Consider the following 15467-nt stretch of genomic DNA (forward strand, 5'->3'; position numbering starts at 1 on the left):
ATCTGGAATCTCTTGGCCCCTGATCAGTAGTGATCACAAACTAGCCACATCTAATTTTCCACCACACCCCAACAGTGCAATAGTCAATGTAGCGCTCCCTGTGTGTCCTCAGCTAAGGTCAACGACCTGCCATGGTATTGGAACCACTATCGCATGACTCACCCTGCTCTCCAAACAGCAGTTTCTAAACTAGTTGAGCCACTGTGTAGTTTTATTGACATTGCTTCCTCCAAACCATATAATGGTTTTCTCTTTATTATTTATTTGTCTTCTGAGTACATTTAAAATTAACACATTTGATAAAACAACAGACTCCACTGAGCAAGGTAACAGGGGAAATGTAGCAAAGCTGTATGCAGCAAAGAGCCAGATGCTCTGCCGGAGATGCTCTGTCAGCTGTGTTTGTTTACAGGGAATCGCATCCGGGGATCGACCAGTGGAGGATCCCTGACCCACTGGTGGGCATATCCCAGCACAATGTCTCGCTATGAAAGGGAGCTGCTGATACACCGCCTGGGCTGATGAGTCAGGAATGGCGGGTCTGTGAGATAACATTTTCTTAGCAAACTCTTTGTGAGAGAAACTACGTGACCACCATGTGTGGAACCAGGGTCGTAGTTACTATAAGTAGATAGCATTAAGTTTAAGGGATTGTAAAATCCCACAACTTCAAGGGTGTGTTAGTCAGTGAAGCAGTGGGACCTCCCTTTTTAGTGGGAGCAGTGCTTCAACGTCTATAGGCAACTTTTATTTTTTAGCTGGGTTTTCCCATTGTGTTTTATTTTGCTTTTTTGTCTCTCTTTTGTTTACACTACAGTTTATGTATACGCTCCTGTGCGATGTACCATTGCTGGTACAGTCACGTCAATCCTCTTATCTTACCCCACCCTAGGAGTTGACATTGCTGGTACACAAGCAGTAGTTATCTGCAATTGCAATAACAATTGCAAATATTGTATATAAATATTGGCTGTCTGTGTGGTGCTGCAATGTCAATTTCTTGTCTCTCTCCCTTTAAGGACCAAGTGTTTTTCAGTCGGATGCTCCCCCAGGATCAAGGTTTTTGACTCTCTTCCCATAAAAAAACTCACTAAAAATCTATTTTTTACAGTAGTATCTTGCAATTGGTGTCCTTCTTTCAGAACACTCAGGGGAACATTATAAGTCCAGAACATTATTTGAAAAAGGTTGAATATTTTTTTATTATTATTAAGTATTCTGCTTTGTGTTGTTGTGTTGTGTTGTTGAGATAAATGTACAAAAACATGTTATTCTATGATCTGAGGGACCTAAAAGTTTTGTTGAAAAATACTGATGTTTTAAACAAATTACAAGATGTTGTTTCACCTGAGTGATTTTGCGATTTTTTTTACACATTTTTTGCCATTTGCTTTCTATCTCTAAAATTTATCAAATAATAATAATAATAATAATAATAATAATAATAATAATAATAATAATAATAATAATAATAATAATAAATAGTAATTCAGGGTTTTCAAATCGACAAAGGTACACAATAATTGTATTCTGTTACCTGAAGTACCCTACAATACTCCCTGAAAGTTTTGTTGAAAATTATTGAAATATGGGCAAAATACAAGACATTCTTTTACCTGAGTGATTTTATGAATTTAGAGCCTTTTATTAAAAAACAAACACAATACATGGTTTAGAACTGAACACTTATTTAAATAATACTGAGAAGACCTATATTATATAAATGAATCACTCTCAGAAAATTCTGATTCACCAGAATCAGATGCCAGTTATTCTGCCAACAATTAATCTAATTGTTTTGCCATCTTGAAATTAAATTCTCTAGAGTGGAAACATTTATATTATTGTGTGGATATCAATTTCTATACATAAACCGTGAACATACCCAGAATATCCTGTCATCAAAGCAGTATTGCACAAACAGCAAGAACAACAGAATAAATAGTGCTGACTACAAAACTATAAGCAAACATAGTAAAATTACAATACCATAAAAAATGTTTATTCTCAGGATCTTTAAAGCCATAATGGACACTAGTCTCGATTATTTTCTCAAAATAAATATTTATAAATAAAATAGTTCTTCATTCCATGCTTATCAGTGATTATGAAAAATAAAACGTAACCAATATAAATTTTGTTCATGAAACATGATCTGCTTATATCCAGTTGTTTCTTCATATTTATAAATGTTACATAAACATATATATTAAAACACGGAATAAATGTTGTAATATAATTATAAGTCAAATACATCAAATTGACAGTGTTTTTCTGTTTCTCTCATACCTCTAAACAAGTTCCTCGCTTTGTCTGCTGCTGAAAACTTTTTCCGTCTTTTAAAATGGAAATGCCCCTCTCAGTCACATGAAAAAAAAAATCAAAAGTTCAATCCCTCCACTATCCAATGACATGCGTTTCCAACCTGTACAGGAAAGTATGAAATAAAATTGAGTGCATTTTTTATGGTGTTTACCTGATCACAGGCCCAGAAAGACACTTCAGTATGATCGTGTTTACACGATCACACTCCTTAAAGGGTTAATAAACATTGCACCTTAAAGTGTAAGTAGCTGGGTTCCGAAAATATATCATTACACGTCCCCCCGTGCTGCTACAACTGTTTAAATAACATACCTGTATTTTTTCTTTTCATTGTTAACATCCTGACAGCTTTTTACACTTATAACTTTAATGTCTGTTTCAAAATTATTTTCAAAATGGCCACTCTAGTGCACTGGGGATTCAGATCTGTCCTTTAAATCACTGCAGGAAGAGTAAAAAAAATAATTAAAAAAAAAGAACACATCATGGATCATTATCGCTGTGTTACCTGTTTGACAATGTGGGCAATAATCCTTACACTATCAGAGCACTAGAGCGGCCATTTTGAAAACAGCTTTGAAACAGACTTTAAAGTTATAAGTGTAAAAAGTTGTCAGGATGTTAAAAAAAAAGGAGAAATTACAGGTATTTAAACAGTTGTAGAAACACATGGGGACTTGTAATGCTATATTTTTCGCAACCCTGCTGCTTACTCTTTAATGTTGAATAAAACCCTCCTCTTTAAACTCACACCTGTGTGGAATTACATGTGATATAGTCAAGGATAACCCTGAACAATGGAACACTTCCATGAGATATGCCAGGTTGCTGGCAGATGGATCAGTTCCAGCTTTTCAGTGCAGCACACCCACACAGTACTTTCAGGTTCTGGTACATGAAGCAACCAGGCTTTGATATTCTTTCTTTTGTGGCTGCCTATTGTCTACTGCCTATTTACCCCTATCAGAACTTGAAGAGACTTGAATGAATCAATGAAATTGATTGTTGTATGACATTGTTTAAATAATACAGTACAGATTGCTGAACAATAGCACTGGTTGTGCTCTGCAAACCCCTTGCTCATATCAGATAGTCAAATATTCTATTCAAAGGCGTGGTGTTTTCAGAATGTTAATTTGATTCAGTTACATAATGAACTAATGAAACGAAAATGAGCAGCTAGCTGCTTGAATCTAGACAATGTTTGTCAGTTGAGCAGGTTTCTCTCTATAGCTTCTAACACTGTCGGACATCATGGGCGATATCATATATTATGCCGATTAAATCGGGCAGCTACACCTCACTGACTGTCTGCACAACACACCAAAATAAATGTAATTATGGCTATGATGCTGATTTATGGAACACCTTGTATTTGCACTACTGAGATTTATGACTTTTTGTCCGCCCTTATAAAAGTGTCCCATGCTTACCTATGCTTTCACTATGCTTTCACTATGGTTAACTTGTATAAGGGTGATTCAAGATAAATTAACATAAATACATGAGGAATATAAACAGTAGCAGACATACCTTCCAGTCTTTCAGCTCTAACTGCTTGGCCACACTACCAGTCCCTTAGTTCTAACCACTATGCTTCCTTGCCCCCAGCCCCTCAGCTCTAACCACTCAAACACACTGCCTCCCAGTGCCTTAGCTCTAACTATTAAACCGTACTATCTGGCAGCCACAACTAGTCCGGTGGGAGATTTTGACTACACTGCCTTCCTGTTCCTCAGCTCTGACCACTAGGCCACTCAGGCATACCAGTTCTTTATTTTTAATTAGATAAACACAAAACCTCTAAATCTCTACAACCACTTAGCTTTAACCACTAGGCCCCACTGCTTGCCTCATTTCTAATAACTCTTCCAGCCTGCCCTCAGCACCACAGCATTGAAAGGGTTACTGGCAGCCGCTCCCTGTCTGATTGATCACTGGATGTATCCTCCTCTCGCCTTGATAAGCTCAGGCCAAAGTCCACAGGCATAGAGGAGCAAAAGCAAACAGACTCCACTGTGCAAGGGGTTACTGATAACACACGCCTACCTAGCGATGTGTCTGTAACAGGGTGCAAAAAATGAGAGAGAAAGAGAACCAGAGCCATTTACACGACTCCTCAGCCCTGACCTGAAGAGGGAGCGAGCAGGGTTACATGAGATTCAAACCACAACAAATCTAAACAGATTCCAGCTTGCAGCATCACAGAACAGATACATTGTAGTTTAACAGGGGAACATAACTAGCCAGATCATTTTCTCCTGTATCTTTAAAGGTCTACCCAGAGCAACTGTTTCACTTGGCCCATAGCGGAGCTCAACTTTCTTGTTTAACAATGGGCCTAGTTGAGCCTTTCTCATATGTCATCTCAGTTTACCTTGACACATATTGCAGAATGATTTTTACATTCTAATACAATTTTCTATAATAAGATTGATGATAAAACTGCTAACCTCATTTTTTAAAAACAAATTTTACCATCAATACATGAATGAAACAAAACATTGTCAATACCAAAACAAACAACAATGGCCTGCAAATTTAAAGTTTTACCCACAGAAGACAGGGAGAAATTTGTGGTAGAGCAAAATAATGCAAATAATAATAAGTGACAGAACATTTTGTAAGAAATTACCTCAGCAACATGCCCTCCATGGGGTGTAAGGCAGTTCAGAAAGTATAGAAAGCAGAGGTTCTTGAGTGACAAGGAAATTATCCAACAACCTCCATAAAAGCCACGTGAATTTTCTATGCCGATTCTTTGTAATATGCATTTAGTTTTCCCGTGCCCGCCCGCACTCAAAAATTTTTGAATAAAATAAAAAAATACTGAAGTTTAAAATAAACTTGATTTGCATTTTTGTATATCTGTTTTCTAATGTCATCACAACACTTCTTCAATTGTTACAAATAAACACTGCTTGTTCTTCAATTTCTGTCTGTTATCCATGTATTATAAAAAATAATATACACCAAAACTTTGCATATAAGGCTGTAACATCTGGTTCCTGGTGACTGAGCTAGCGCTCTCGTGATTTATATGTCACAAGAAATCCTCGATAGAGTTACAGCCTTATATGCTCAGTTGTGGGTGTACATTACTCCACATGTTATTATTATTATTATTATTATTATTATTATTATTATTATTATTATTATTATAATGTCTTCTACTTCTGTCATGGGAGATGGTAGGGTGTCTTTTCAATTGATCTAAACAGTGGCGAATCTTAAAATATGCCTTCTTCCATTGTGAGATTTTCCATATTTTACAGACAGAAATACACAAAGAGAGTAATATACCCTGTTGTATATTGGATTTCCATATCTTGGGGCCATTTATTAATTTAGAATTTTTAAACAGTGGCCGTATTAAAATATGCTGCATTTAGAACAATTGAACAGAGCCCAGTGTGTGCTGAGAGATTTGGAGGAATTTCAAACAATAGTGATTCTCAGGGACTTGTAGTTGTCTTTCCTCAGCCTTATCCAGGCTGTCTCTGTTAGTGTAACCCCCACATGAGGACCCTGTTATCAGCGCTGCTGACGTCATGGCGATTGGGAGAGGAATGCCGGCAGCGGCAGGGGAAATCAGGGCCGCTTATGTTGTGGGAACAAACTCAACTCACCCCTGGTTCCTAGGAGTGTCACATTAACACTAATCAGCACCCTGTCTCTCTCTAGCTCTGCATTGTCTATTCCTCTGACTTGCTGCCCTTAGAAACAAATTAGAACTTACCATTGGGACACCAAAATAATACTGTTGTTACCTGGAAAAAAACAGGGCAATTAGTAAAGCACACAGCACAATGGTCCTGATATGGCTGCAAACTGGTAGCCTCGGTCATGCCATTGATGTGCATTGGAATGATTTAATACTGTTGTACCATTGTACCAATTAGGGTGACCATATGGCTCCAGTTTACAGGGACAATTTTGCACTGTTAATTTTTTTTATTTTTATTTATTTACATTGCAATGCATTCTGGTATTTGTGGTCCTGCTTCTCTTAAATAAAGGAGTATATAAAAGGTACCGGAATGAATTTGGATATGAGTTCAAACATAAACTGAACTATCCTAAACAGTAAACGTGGACTTACTGCTTCCTAATACCTAATTAATTCCTGTGCTGTAGGTCATTAATGGTCAAGCTGTAATCACACCAGTGTAATTCTTAATCTATTGAAACAAAAAATAAATATATACATTTTACAAATTAGTTTTAAAAAATAACTAGGGGCTCACCTGGTAAATGCACAGACACATTGTGTGCAGGGTGAGTCATGAGCCATGCTGGGGGAAAGGGGGAAATGCATTCAGGGGAGCGCAGACGTTTCTGTGTAAAAAAGTGTGAAAGGGAGAAAATGTAAGAAAATATTAATAAGAACATAAGAACAAAGAAAGTTTACAAACGAGAGGAGGCCATTCGGCCCATCTTGCTCGTTTGGTTTTTAGTAGTTTATTGATCTTAGAATCTCATCAAGCAATGTGACCATGTATACCAACTGGGCTGTATAAGAGACTGTCTTTATACTGTAACTATAAACAGCTGTTGCAAAAACTGTTAAAGCTAGTTCCGTGTCTAAAGAAATATGTTGCAATAACGGTTTTGTTTCGGTGATATCAACATTTAGTGACGTATGTGTATTATTCTTAAAATACTGTTGTCATTTGTCTCTTATTCACTATTAATTAATACAAGGCTTAGGATATTTAATATAAATATAATTATAATTAATACCACTGTAAGAAAAGAGATATGTGACACCCCAAGTTCCAGTTTCAAAACCAGAGGTTGCTTTATTGTAATCACACAAGAGCGAGGTTACAGCGCCGGAGAGAACTTCAAAATTCTCTAACGCAGCAGAGTTCACACAACTTTTTTTTTATATATGCATGCAAAACAACATCAGTGTACACCCCACAAACTGTTTGTGCCTTTTGTCACTTCAACCTTCACAAACTGTTCGTTCTCAGTACTTTCCCGTTATCTACTAGAGCCCCCCCCCCCTTCCTTGCAGTCTGTTCTCTCTAGAGACATCTATCAACTCCAGGCAACTTTTGCTTACAGTGTTTTTTTAATCTAACATGCTTACTCATATTAACTGTTAAGCTTAACTATATTTTGTTAGTAATTATACATTGTTAATTCAAACCATCATTAGTAACAAAAGTAATGAAAGAAATAATTAAACTTCTCAAATTCTCTCTTACACCAAAATACCCTACATTTGGCATCCCCAGAAGGGACAGTGTGTGTCCGGAAACTGCAGTTTTGAACAAAGACAAAATAACAAAATTACATTATTTAATTGGAAAAATTAAAATGCAGTTGTAATTTGTGATGATTATCATTGAAATGACAACAGCGGAATACATTACAACATACTGTATATAATATTGAAAAATTTCTGCTTGATGAAACATCCTGTCTGAATTAGCAGTGCGATTTGCATCTTTGCTCCAGGGGAAAACTGTGTATTCATTACTGGTAGAAGCCTTGTGTGACAGAGAGCAAATTAATCAACAATTTCTCTCCTGACCTGTGAGGGCGCTGTATAACAGGAACAGTGTGCCCCGGACTGGATGGTTTGACAGTTCATTCCAGGGTCAGTCGGAAGTCGGCCATCCAAAAAGGGGTTGAAGCCACAATTCTAGAAGTCAGCGCCTTACTGCGGTAGGCGATGTGTCAGTCATGGATTGGAGGAGATGTGATTGCACTCACTACCAAAGGGGGCGTGACTGAAGGTATAGGTGTGGCCTAACGATCTGTTCCTCTGTCATGGTTACGGAATGACTGTGAGGAGTGAAACGAAACTGTGAGTGTTTAGTGTTGTATTGTCTGTCTCATTAACTGTTGTTATTTGTCATTGTAGAAGGCTAAATATCCGGGAGCTGTCGTTGTTCAGCCAGCATCAAACCCGGACTGCACTGCACCACTGTTAGCACTATTGCACCCGGAGCGCTCACTGTTGGACTGGTGATTGTGTAGGTGTTTTAAAGTGTGTGTTTATTGTTATTAGCATTTCGGGACTGAACCCTGTGGTTTTATTGACTATACTCATCGTGTATAGTCAGTGTTATTATTTAAAGGCCCTTAATAAAGCTTTGTTATTTACCATTGAACTGTTTTTGAACTTTTGTTTCTAAGCACTGTGTAACCCATCTTTGGCTACTTCTAATCCTAGGTCCGTATAAAAGGTTTGGATAATAGGAAAAAAAAAATAAAGCACTGTGACAGAGAGCAAATTAATCCGAATCAACAATCTCCCTCTCGACCTGTGAGGGCACTGTGCAACAGGAACTGCGTGCTGCATACTGAATTGTTGGGCAATTCATTCCAGGGGCAGTCGGAAGCCGGCCATTCAGGAAGGGGATGGCTTTACAGTACCAGGGGTCCTCACCCTAGTACGGTAAGCAAAGTTTCAGTCACGTATTGGAGGAGACATGATTGAACTAGCTATCGGAGGGGGTGGAGCTTAGGGTACTTTAGGGGGACGTGACGTCATAATCGGTTTCTTTGTTGGACTCTTGACAGGAGAGTCGTGGCTTCAATCCCCAGTGGGGGACGCTGCTGTACCCTTGAGCAAGAGACTTTACCTAGATTGCTCTAGTAAAAACCCAACTGTATAAATGGGTAATTGTATGTAAAAAAATAATGTGATATCTTGTAACAGTTGTAAGTCGCCCTGGATAAGGGCGTCTGCTAATAAATAAATAATAATAATAATAATAATAATAATAATAATAATAATAATAATAATATTAATAATAATAATAATAAGTGAGTGAATTGTTTGTTGCAAATAACTGTGTATCATTGTCTTTGCCAGACAGCTATTATACATATCCAGGAGCTGCCGCTTCAAGCCAGCCATAAGCCCAGACTTCACTGCACCTGTACACCAGCAAGCACTCCTGGATCAAGTACCGCACCTGCACCTAGAGCACGCACTGTCCGGAGACGTGTCTGTGTTGTGTGTCTGTGTTTTGTGTATTATTTTTTCGGGACTGCATCCCCTTGGTGTATACACTGGCAATACCCATAGTTGGGTAGAGCTAGCATTTATTATTTATATGGTCAAGGAGAATGGAAACAGAAAATAAAAAGAACTTGAACCGTGAACTTTGTGTTTTGTTGTTGTCTGGAGCACCTGCATCACCCTTTCACTGCACACTGCAAACCACGCGTTCACAAGCACTCAATGTGGTTTTTCTTGAAACAGTCAGCATACATCAATCAATCAATCAATCTTTATTTTTTTATATAGCGCTTTTCATAGTGGACCACCATCACAAAGCGCTTTACAAGATGCAGTAACAACAAGAAAATCCATAATACAGAAATGCATAATAAATGATATACAGTAAAAAAAAAAAAAAAACTATGCATAATACATTAAATACAGTGAAAAATACACAATTCATGATAATAGCATAATACATAACATAGTAGCAATAACACAGCAGCTAATAGCAGATATCAGGCTTAAAGAGCATGGAAAGCAAGAGAGAACAGGTGGGACTTGAGAGTTGATTTAAAGTGAGCGACAGTGGGAGCATCACGCACCAAAGCTGGGAGAGAGTTCCAAAGAGTCAGAGCCACAAAGTTAAACGAGTGTTCCCCAAGTGTGGTGCACTTTTGCTTGGGGATAACAAGCAGGCCAGAGTCGGAGGACCTCAGCTTACGTGCAGGGACATAGCGGGTCAGCAAGTTGAAGAGGTACTCAGGACCTGTGTTTTGAATGTAATCCTGAACTTTATAGGTAGTCAGTGCAGCTGGGCAAGACGGGGTGATGTGTTCACATTTTTTACATCTGGTAAGGATCCTGGCAGTAGCATTCTGAACTAGCTGCAGTTGGTTTATGGTGCGTGCCAGGAGACCACCATATAGAGCAGGGGTGCACAACATACAGCCCATGGGCCAGACGTGCCTTTAAGAAAATACAGACTGTCAAAAAAAAAAAAAAAACAGAAGTTCTACGTCGACCACTGCTCACTGGAAACAAGTAGTGTTCGAAAGAGAGAAACCCACAAGTGACTCACAACCAGTCTACTAACAGTGAGTGTGAGTGGTAGACGCCGCAAAATGCCTTGTATCATGTTAGCCATAATTACAGTATAACTTGACAGACAGAGGTGATTAAAGTTTAGAAGTGCTTGGAATATACACAAGCCCAGCCCATTTGGGTGGGATTCTGTCATGTTAGCCAATAGGAATACAGTACAGTAGACCTTGGAAAGCATGATGTAAGGTTTGGAAACAGGTGCCAGCTAGATGCTAAACAGAAGATAGCGATTCACGTTTATGGTTGTTGCTCTTCGATTATTTTCGAGGTAAAATATTTTTATACTTTCACAAAATTATGGTAGGCTGTCTCTGTAACATCTGAAAACGTGTCTCTGTCAAAGCCATGTACAAATAAAAAAAGAAGAATTGATCTTGAACACAGAAAATTTAACCCTAGAGTGGACAGAAAACAATTTTTTTGCTGAATCCAAACCCGGTGTCCATACGTGCCTCATTTGCCTTGAATGCGTCACAGTTGCTAAAAAATACAATATACGGCGCCATTATGAGACAAAACATCCCAAATACAAAGAATTGCTGGGTGACAACCGACGGTGCTCCGGCTATGGTTGGCAAGACTAACCGTTTTATTGAGCTGCGCTACTGAAGCAGTATCACTGTATAATACACCAGGAGGCCTTGTGTGCAAAATACCTGAAGTTTATAGAAATTATGGACTTTGTTGAATTAATTTGCGATCTTTGAATAACCTTGAATTTCAGTCTTTTTTGGAGAATATCAGCACCACTTACAGTGACCTGATTTATCACACTGAAGTGAGATGGCTTCCTAAAGAGGTTCTTTTCACTGCGAAAAGAAATAAAACATTTTCTGCAAGAGAAGGGAAGAGACACGTCTGTCATGGAAGAAAGCGACTGGATTGCTGATCTGGCTTTTCTGACTGATATCACAGGACATTTAAATGATTTAAACCTAAAGTTACAAGGAAGTCAGCATCTCATTTGTGATTTGTTTGAGGCAGTGTGTGTGCATTTGAAATGAAATTAAAGCTGTTCACAAACCAGCTCGTGAAAGGGCAGCTGATACACTTTGAAACATGTCAACAAGCCTTTCCACGTGAAGAGACATACAACTGGAAATGCCATGCAAGTGTCCTGAAAGAACTACATGGGGTGTTTGCCAGCAGATTTCAGCAATTCAGGAGCAAGCAAGCCTTTTAAACTCTTTGCGGTTCCCTTCTCTGTTGATGCAGAAAGTGTACCTGATGATCTCCAGCTTGAAGTTATTGGATGCTGAAGAGCAAACACAGGGACCTGCCTCTCCTAGAATTCTACCCATCACAATCAGTTTCCTAATCTTAGCAGAGAAGCTTTGAAATTGCTGTCTTTGTTTGGAAGCACTTATATCTGTGAACAGGTATTTTCCCTTATGAAGCTAAACAAGTCACACCTCAGAACAAGGCTGACAGATGATAACCTGCGTGCAGTGCTTTGAGTAGCCACCTCTTCACTGGAGCCCAATATCCCTCAGCTGGTATATATATATATATATATATATATATATATATATATATATATATATATATATATATATATATATATATATATATAGTGAAGGTTTTTAGTCCTTCGGGTTCTTTTCCAGCACTTTAAATGACCCAGCCACACACAAAACTTGATTTTTAAAAGCGCTGTTGCGCAATTTTTTTAATAGTCACAAAAACCAAAATAAACAAAACAAACACTTAGCTCTTTTACAAGCACTAACTAACACACAGGTACACCCTGACTACAAGTGGGACAGCTAGGCTGTTTCCCCACCAAACAGTAAATAAAACCACACAGGTTTAATACAACAAACTTTACCTCACGACTGCTAGAAGCAGAGTTCCTCTTTCTGCCTCCTTCTACTCAGTAGCCTAGAACAGACTGGCTGCTCTCTTTAAATACCCTGCACCTGGCTCTGATAATGATAGCCAGGTGCAGGTGATAATTAACAATAAAACAATTAACAGAAAAACAATTAAACAATAAGCAAATTAACAAAATGTGCATACGCACATGTTTTCTGCAAGGAGGATATTAACCCCCTTCCTGCTGTGTTACAATATATATATAGGCATTGCATTTTAAAATGTGTATTTTGGCCCTTGGCCAGTTGTCTTTTTCATGATCTGGCCCTCCCAAAAATAAGGTTGTGCACCCCTGATATAGAGGGTTGCAGTAGTCGAGTCGAGAGGAGACAAATGCATGACAAAGTATCTCTGCATCCGGGAGGGAAAGGTAGGGACGGACTTTGGAGATGTTTTGAATATGGTAGAAGGAAGATTTGACCACAGAGGAGATGTGGGCATCAAAGGAGATGTTGCTGTCAAGAAGTACACCAAGGCTTCGTACTGTGGGGGAAGGTATCAGCAGACAGTTTCCGAGGTTCAGGGCAGCTATATTGAGATTCTTAAGTTGAGTTTTAGATCCTACTAGAAGGATAGAAGGAGTTCAGATTTGCTAATGTTCAGCTGAAGAAAATTGGCAGACATCGAGGCCTTGATGTCTTGAATGCAAGCCGAGAGCTGGACCATGGCAGAGGGGCTTCCAGGGTCGAGTGTAAGTAGAGCTGGGATGAAGTGACCCAAGGGAAGCATGTAGATATTGAAGAGAAGGGGCCCAAGAACAGATCCTTGGGGGACACCACAAGTGACCGGGTTTGCGACACCATTGCATCCAGCATAGAAAACAGACTGTATGTGTCTGGATAGTTAAGAGAACATCCAGGAGAGACAGGTTCCAGGGATCCCACCATACTTTTGAAGGCGGTCAAGAAGAATGCTATGATCTATGGTATCAAAAGCGGAGGACAAGCACAAAGTGAGCACCAGCATCAGCATTAAGCAGGAGATCATTCACAATCCGGAGCAGAGCAGTTTCAGTACTGTGACGTGACTGGAAGCCAGACTGTAGATATTCAAGCAAATTGTTATCCACGAGATGTGCCATCAGCTGACTGGCTACAGCCCTTTCGAGAATTTTGGAGAGAAAAGGGAAATTGGAGATGGGATGGAAATTAGATAAGATAGACGGGTTGAGGGAGGGTTTTTTGAGTACCGGCGTAAATCAGGCAGGCTTAAGGGGAGCATGATCAGAAGCACAGAGACGGACAAGGTTAGTCGGCCAGGGGTCCAGGAGGCACGTGGCAATAGTTCATTTCAACAGTAGGCCAGAGACATCAACAATGGAGAGAGGAGAGAAGGAGGAGAAGGCAGGAGGGGCAACAGAGGAGTGTCAAAGTAGTCAAGTAGTAAACTGGGTTTGTGGTGGGAGAGCATAGAATAGATGTTGTCAATTTTGTTCCGAAAGACAGGTAAGAGAGGAGGATGAACAGGAGATGGATCTGTCAGTGGCTGGATGTAGGATTTGATCAATGGTCTTAAAGAGAACATTGGGTTTACCATGAACCATAGTTATGATTCCAGAAAAGTACTTCACTCTGGCCACAGCGAGCGCATGCCTGTAGCTCATGAGATGGTCGGATCTCACTGTGAACTGTTAGTCCAGACAACCGTGGCAGGCAGACTTAAGCAATTGAAGTTTGAGGGTGTACCATGGGCAGTTTCGATCTTTCTTGACGGTTCTGGTTGTAAGTGGGGCAAAAGTGTCGATGATATGCGTAAGTGTGGCGTTGCAGAGGGTCACCGCATCATCAACTGAGGACGAGAGAGTACCAGTTTGAGGGGATGAAGAGACACATTCTGAGAGTTTAAGAGGATCCAGCAGATTCTTGGGATGGAAGGAGATAACAGTATCAGTAGCGGAGGAAGGAGCAGGGAGATTAATATTAGCAGTGATTAAGACAGAATGGTGCACCATAAACACAGCAGTTCTAGTGACTTCTTGTCTAGGATAACATAGAACATTGGCAATAAGTGATTCTAGTTGATACCAATATCCTTATTTGTGTATATGTAGTGTGGGTCGATGTTCTGACCACTTTGTAGAAAGTCCATGGAAATCCAAGAAAAAAATAAGGGAAAACAAAAATCCAGCTTTGGGATCATAGATTCAGTGGATCTTCAAAAAGGTTGGCTTGCCACTCCTTTGCAGGGGGTTTCAAACTCCATCAAAAATTAAAAAAAACCCGACCAGGGCTTTTTGAAAGAAAATCTAACAGGTCTACGGTTTGAAGATATCTCTTTTGGGGAAAAGTATACAACTTTTCAGAATAACATAAAAATGATTTCTTATAATCTAACCGATCTGAATCTGAGGTCCATCTGAGGTCCTTTTTTCAAAATGGATGCTCTAGTCTTCTCAGTGTATATGAGTGTCTATCAAGGCGGAACTTCTTGCAAACTCCGTCAGTGCTTAATCTAATTGTTTTCTATGCATATGAATTGGAACTGGGTTACATTCTCCCCTCTTAAATATGTGAGTCCCTTCAGGCTCTCACGTGGCAATTACCTATACAACTTGGTAAATATCAGGAGTCAGGCTCTTTATAGCTGCATGATGTTCTGACCCATTTAGTGAGTTTACATTGCTGTGCTTAATCCATGAAATAAAGACTGATTAACTGAGGAATGGGGATTTCCTAGTTCTCTGTACTCAAGGTGGTCTGGCATTCTGTGCGACCTCATGGGTCGACGTACAGAAGTTTCATTAGCATCTAAGCAAGGTGAATCATTCTCCTCTGTTCTCTCTGTCTCAATTTCTATGGTTATGTCTCTTGTTCCATCCAAGTCTTCTCTTTTCTCGTCATTACTTGGATTCACATCAGGTAAGTTATCAGGTGAGTTTCCTGTATCTTCTCCCTTCCCGGCATTATTTGGATTTGCATCAGGTAAGTGTTCTGTATCTACTTCTTGTTCCTCAACATCATTTGGAAAGAAACTTTCAGCATGAGGGTCCAAACCTGAACCTGTGCAGGGCAATGGCTCATCTGAGTCTTCAGTGTGCATTTGTTCTCCTCTAAAGTTCGGTAAAATAGTAGGTCTGTTTAGGTCATATAAGTCATAAACCTCAGTGATTCTTCTATCTCTCCTCATTGAGGGATCTCTCTGCAAATATGATTGACAGTCATCCTCATAATCTGAATGTATAGGTTCATCATCTCCA

At 39.3% G+C, this 15467-nt stretch overlaps 1 long non-coding RNA gene across 2 annotated transcripts in view; it reads left to right on the forward strand.

Annotated features, from left to right (window-relative positions):
- LOC131737145 (uncharacterized) overlaps nucleotides 1-9417 on the forward strand; it is a 45716-nt gene extending 36299 nt beyond the window's left edge. The window contains exons 2-4 of one of the 2 annotated variants that reach the window (XR_009328718.1): nucleotides 8204-8315; nucleotides 8516-8740; nucleotides 9161-9417. This is a non-coding gene — a long non-coding RNA (uncharacterized LOC131737145). Of the gene's footprint in view, nucleotides 1-8203; nucleotides 8741-9160 lie in introns of both variants that reach the window. The other variant, XR_009328717.1, reaches the window with a different exon arrangement.
- The last annotated feature ends 6050 nt before the right edge of the window (nucleotides 9418-15467 follow it).

Source organism: Acipenser ruthenus, chromosome 5 (assembly GCF_902713425.1).
Source record: "Acipenser ruthenus chromosome 5, fAciRut3.2 maternal haplotype, whole genome shotgun sequence".
Classification (NCBI taxonomy): domain Eukaryota; kingdom Metazoa; phylum Chordata; class Actinopteri; order Acipenseriformes; family Acipenseridae; genus Acipenser; species Acipenser ruthenus.